Genomic DNA, 6902 nt, shown 5'->3' on the forward strand with positions numbered 1-6902 from the left:
ATAGATGCAGAAAAAGCATTTGACAAAAATCAACATCCATTCATGAGAAAAACTCTCAACAAAATGGGTATAGAGGGCAAATACCTCAACATAATAAAGGCCATATATGACAAACCCACAGCCAACATCATACTGAATAGCAAGAAATGGACAGCTTTTCATTTAAGATCGGGAACAAGACAAAGATGCCCACTCTCCTCACTTCTATGCAACATAGTACTGGAGGTCCTAGCCATGGCAATCAGACAACACAAAGAAATAAAAGGCATCTAGATTGGCAAGGAAGAAGTTAAACTGTCCCTGTTTGCAGAAGACATGATATTGTACATAAAAAACCCTAAAGACTCCACTCCAAAACTACTAGGTCTAATATCTGAGTTCAGCAAAGTTTCAGGATACAAAATTAACACACAAATCTGTGGCTTTCCTATACACTAACAATGAACTAGCAGAGAGAGAAATCAGGAAAACAATTCCATTCACAATTGCATCAAAAAGAACAAAATACCTAGGAATAAACCTAACCAAGGAAGTGAAAGACCTATACTCTGAAAACTACAAGACACTCATGAGAGAAAATTAAATAAGATACCAATAAAGGGAAACACATCCCATGCTAATGGATAGGAAGAATTAATATGGTCAAAATGGCCATCCTGCCTAAAGTAATCTATAGATTCAATGCAATTCCTATCAAAATACCAACAGCATTGTTCAAAGAAATAGAGAAAATCATCCTAAAATTCATATGGAACCATAAAAGACCTCGAATAGCCAAAGCAATCCTGAGAAGGAAGAATAAAGCAGGGGGAATTCTGCTCCCCAACTTCAAGCTCCACTACAAAGCCACAGTAATCAAGACAATTTGGTACTGGCACAAGAACAGATACATAAACCAATAGAACAGAATAGAGAGCCCTGATATAAACTCAACCATATATGGTCAATTAATATATGATAAAGGAGCCATGGACATATAATGGGGAAACGACAGCCTCTTCAACAGCTGGTGTTGGCAAAACTGGACAGCTACATGCAAGAGAATGAAACTGGATCATTGTTTACCCCCACACACAAAAGTAAACTTGAAATGGATTAAAGACTTGAATGTAAGACTCTTAGAAGACAACATAGGCAAACATCTCCTGAACATAAGCATGAGCAACTTCTTCCTGAACCCATCTCCTCGAGAAAGGGAAACAAAATAAAAAATGAACTCATGGGACTACATCAAACTAAAAATTTTTTGTACAGCAAAGGACACCATCAACAAAACAAAAAGACATCCTACAGCATTGGAGAGTATATTTGTAAATGACAAAGCCAACAAGGGTTTAACATCCAAAATATATAAAGAACTTACACACCTCAACACCCAAAAAGCAAATAACCTGATTAACAAATGGGCAGAGGATATGAACAGACAGTTCTCCAAAGAAGTAATACAGATGGCAACAGACACATGAAAAGATGTTCCACATCACTAATCATCAGGGAAATGCAAATTAAAACCACAATGAGATATCACCTCACACCAGTAAGGATGGCCAGCATCGAAAAGACTAAGAACAACAAATGCTGGTGAGGCTGTGGAGAAAGGGGAACCCTCCTACCCTGCTGGTGGGAATGTAAGCTAGTTCAACCATTGTGGAAAGCAATATGGAGGTTCCTCAAAAAACTGAAAATAGAAATACCATTTGACCCCAGTATTTCCCACTCCTTGGAATATACCCGAAGAATACAGCTTCTCAGGTTCAAAAAGACAGATGCGCCCCTATGTTTATCGCAGCACTTTTTATGATAGCCAAGATATGGAAGCAACCTAAGTGTCCATCTATAGATGAATGGATAAAGAAGAAGTGGTACATATATACAATGGAGTACTATTCAGCCATAAGAAAGAAATAATCCTACTATTTGCAACAACATGGACGTTGCTGGGGGACATTATGCTCAGTGAAATAAGCCAGGCAGAGAAAGACAAATGCCAAATGATTTCCCAAATTTGTGGAGTATAACAATGAAGCAAAACTGAAGGAACAAAATGGAAGCAGACTCAGAAACTCCAAGGAGGAAGTAGTGGCTACCAAAGGGGAGGGGTGTGGGAAGGCTGGTGGGGAGGGAGGGAGAAGGGGACTGAGGAGTATTATGTTTAGTACACATGGTGTGGGGATCACGGGGAGAACAGTGTATCACAGAGAAGGCACATAGTGGATCTCTGGCAACTTGCTGCACTGATGGGCAGTGACTGCATTGGGGTATGGGTGGGGACTTGATAATACAGGTAAATTTAGTAACCACATTGTTTTTTCATGTGAAACCGTAAGAGTGTATATCAATCACACCTTAATAAAAAATTATTAAAGAAAGATATACAACATTTTAAGATCATGCAAACATGCTTTATATGATAACCTAAGTCACAGATCCCAGCACTTGAACTGTTTCTATCCATAGAATACTTCTAACACCAAATGTGTGGTGGTTTTCCCCCACTCCAGCCAATTTTCCAACTCTCTGGACACCAACGGTTGTCCTACATTTCAATTCAATTCTAATACCAACTACCTGGAGTTTGCACAGACACCTCAGATTAAGGGTCCTGCACATCAGATGTCAACTGAAAATCCTGGACCACTCACACATCAAAAAACCAGCTACGAACTGGTGTTTTCAATGACCCCCTCCTTAGGTTTGATAATTTGCTAGAATGCTCACAGCACTCAGGGAAAACAATTTACTTACTATTATCACTTTATTATGAAGATTACAGCTCAGGAATAGTCTGTGAAGAGCTGCATAGGACAAGGCAAGGGATGGGGGCACACAGAGCTTCTGTGGCTTTTCTGGGAGCACCATTCTCCCAGCACCTCAACATGCTCACTACCCTGGAAGCTCCCAGAGCCCAATTATTTAGGGGTTTTATGGAAATTCCATTACATAGGCACGACTGATTAAATCACTGGCCATTGGTGATTGTCTCAGTGCCAGCCCCTCTCCCCTCCCTGGAGATCGGTGGGATTGAAAATTGCAACCCTCTAAATGTGCCTGTGTCTTTCTAGGGACCAGCTCCCATCTAGAAGTGAAGGTCTCTGGCTCACAAGGGCTTGGAGGCACTATTATAAATTTGTATTTAGTCTGTCCATGGTTCCTGACACACAGCTCCTGAATTTCCAGAGCACAGTGTCTTCTATTTTAATAAGGAGTTGCTGGGTGGACCCCCAGAACACTGCAGGTTGGGGGCTAGTAACCAGAAGGACCCTGCTGCTCAGCAAGCTGCTCAAAGCAGACATTCCTGTATCATGTAATAGTAGGCTCGCCTGGACACCACAAGCCGTACACTTTCATTAGCAGAGCCTACCTAAAGAACAGGATTTTCACTTGCCTTGTATTTTTATTTATTTATTTGTTTATTATTTATTTATTTATTATTTTGGTATCGTTAATACATAATCACTTGACCAACATTGTGGTTACTAAATTCCCCCCATTCTCAAGTGCCCATGACATACCCCATTACAGTCACTGTCCATGAGCAAAATAAGATGCTATAGAGCACATACTCTCTGTGCTATACCGCTTTCCCCGTGCCCCCCCCTACATAATGTGTGCTAATCATGATGCCCCTTATTCCCTTTCTTCCTCCCTTCCCACCCATCCTACCCAGTCCCTTTCCCTTTGGTAACCGTTATTTCATTCTTGGGTTCTATGAGTCTACTGCTGTTTTGTTCCTTCAGTTTTTGCTTTGTTCTTATGCTCCACAGATGAGTGAAATCATCTGATACTTGTCTTTCTCTGCCTGGCTTATTTCACTGAGCATAATACCCTCTAACTCCATCCATGTTGTTGCAAATGGTGGGATTTGTTTTCTTCTTATGGCTGAATAATATTTCATTGTGCATATGTACCACACCTTCTTTATCCATTCATCTACTGATGGACACTTAGGTTGCTTCCATTTCTTGGCTACTGTGAACAGTGTTGCAATAAACATGGGGGTGCATATGTCTTTTGGAAACTGGGGTTCTGAATTCTTAGGGTAAATTCCTAGGAGTGGAATTCCTGGGCCAAATGGTATATCTATTTTTAGTTTTCTGAGGCACCTCCATATTGCTTCCCACAATGGTTGGACTAATTCACATTCCCACCAGCAGTGTAGGAGGGTTCCCCTTTCTCCACATCCTCGCCAACATTTGTTGTTGCTTGTCTTTTGGATGTTAGCCATCCTAACTGGTGTGAGGTGATATCTCATTGTGGTTTTAATTTGAATTTCTTTGATGATCAGCGATGTGGAGTCTCTTTTCATGTGCCTGTTGGCCATCTAAATTTCTTCTTTGGAGAAGTGTATGTTCAGATCCTCTGTCCATTTTTTAATTGGATTATTTGCTTTTTGTTTCTTGAGGTGCATGAGCTCTTTATATATTTTGGATGACAACTCCTTATCGGATATGTCATTTATGAATATATTCTCTTATACTGTAGGATGCCTTTTTGTTCTACTGATGGTGTCCTTTGCCTACAGAAGGTTTTTAGTTTGATATAGTCCCACTTGTTCATTTTTGCTTTTGTTTCCCTTGCCTGAGGAAATGTGTTCATGAAAAAGTTGCTCATGTTGATATTCAAGAGAGTTTTGCCTATGTGTTCTTCTAAGAGTTTTAGGGTTTTGTGACTTGCATTCAGGTCTTTGATCCATTTCAAGTTTACTAATGTGCATGAAGTTCAACAGTCATCCAGTTTCATTCTCTTACATGTAGCTGTCCAGTTTTACCAATACCAGCTGTTGATGAGGCTGTCATTACCCCCATCATATGTCCATGGCTCCTTTATTGTATATTAATTGACCATAAATGCTTGGGTTATTATTTGGGCTCTCTATTCTGTTCAGTTGATCTATGGGTCTGTTCTTGTGTCAGTACCAAATTGTCTTGATTACTGTGGCTTTGTAGTAGAGCTTGAAGTTGGGAAGCAAGATCTCCCCTACTTTACTCTTCCTTCTCAGGATTGCTTTGGCTATTCGTGCTCTTTTGTGGTGCCATATGAATTTTAGAACTATTTGTTTCAGTTCATTGAATAATGCTATCAGTATTTTGATAGGAATTTCATTGATTCTGTAGATTGCTTTAGGTAAGAAGGCCATTTTGACAATATTACCTACCCAAGAGCACATGATGAATTTCCACTTATTAATGTCCTATTCAATTTCCCTCTAGAGTGTCTTGTAGTTTTCAGGGTATAAGTCTTTCACTTCCTTGGGTAAGTTTATTTCTAGGTATTTTATTCTATTTGATGCAATTATGAATGGAATTGTTTTCCTGATTTCTCTTTCTGCTATTTCATCATTAGAGTATAAGAATGCAATAGATTTATGTGTACTACTTTTGTAACCTACAACTTTGCTGAATTCAGATATTAGTTCTAGTAGTTTGGAATGGATTCTTTAAGTTTTTTATGTTCAATATCATGTTCAAACAGTGACAGTTGGCTTCTTCCTTACCAATCTGGATGCCTTTTACTTATTTGTTTTGTCTGATTGCCATAGCTAGGACCTCCAGTACTATGTTCAATAAAGGTGGGGAGAGTGGGCATCTTTGTCTTGTTCATGATCTTAGGGGAAAAGCTTTCAACTTTTTAGTGTTAAGTATGATGTTTGCTGTGTGTTTATCATATATGGCCTCTATTATGTTCAGGTACTTGCCCTCTATACCCATTTTGTTCAGAGTTTTCATCATGAATGCATGTTGAATTTTGTCAAATGCTTTTTCAGCATCTATGGAGATGATCATGTGGTTGTTCTGGTTCTTTTTATTGATATAGTGGATGATGTTGATGGATTTTTGAATGTTGTACCATCCTTGCATCCCTGGGATAAATCCCACTTGATCATGATGTAGGATCCTCTTAAGTTTTTTTAGTTTGGTTTGCTAATATTTTGTTGAGTATTTTTGCGTCTATGTTCATCAGGGATATTGGTCTGTAGTTTTATGTTTATCTTGGGTCTTTGCCTGGTTTTGGTTTTAGAGTGAAGCTGGCTTCATAGAATGAGTTTGGAAGTATACCCTCCTCTTCTTTTTTTGCAAAACTTTAAGGAGAATGGATATTATGTGTTCTCTAAATGTCTGATAAAATTCTGTGGTGAATCCATCTGGTATGGGAGTTTTGTTCTTGGGTAGTTTTTTGATTACCTATTCAATTTCACTGCTGGTAATTGGTCTATTCAGATTTTCTGTTTCTTGCTGGGTCATTCTTGGAAGGTTGTATTTTTCTGGAAACTTGTCTGTTTCTTCTAGGTTATCCAGTTTGTTAGCATATAATTTTTCATAGTATTCTCTAATAATTCATTGTATTTCAGTGGTGTCCATAGTGATTTTTCCTTTCACATTTCTGATTCTGTGTATGTGTTTAGATTCTCTTTTTTTTGTTTGTTTTGGTAAGTCTAGCTAGGGGTTTATCTATTTTTTTTTTATTTTCTCAGCTATCCAGCTCTTGGTTTCATTAATTTTTTCTTTTGTTTTATTCTTTGCAGTTTTATTTATTTCTTCTTTGATTTTTATTATGTCCCTCCTTCTACTGACTTTAGGCCTCATTTTTTATTCTTTTTCCACTTTCAATAATTGTGAATTTAGACTATTCATTTGGGATTGTTCTTCCTTCTTTAAATAGGCCTTGGTTGCTATATACTTTCTTCTTAGTACTGTGTTTGCTGTGTCCCAGAGACATTGGGGCATTGTGCTGTTGTTTTCATTTGCCTCTGTATATTGCTTGATCTCTGTTTTAATTTGGTCATTGATCTATTGATTATTTAGGAGCATGTTGTTAAGCCTCTATGTGTTTGTGAGCCTTTTTGTTTTCTTTGTACAATTTATTTATAGTTTCATACCTTGGTGATCTGAGAAGTTGGTTGG

The sequence above is a fragment of the Manis pentadactyla genome, chromosome 3 (genome assembly GCF_030020395.1).
Source record: "Manis pentadactyla isolate mManPen7 chromosome 3, mManPen7.hap1, whole genome shotgun sequence".
Classification (NCBI taxonomy): domain Eukaryota; kingdom Metazoa; phylum Chordata; class Mammalia; order Pholidota; family Manidae; genus Manis; species Manis pentadactyla.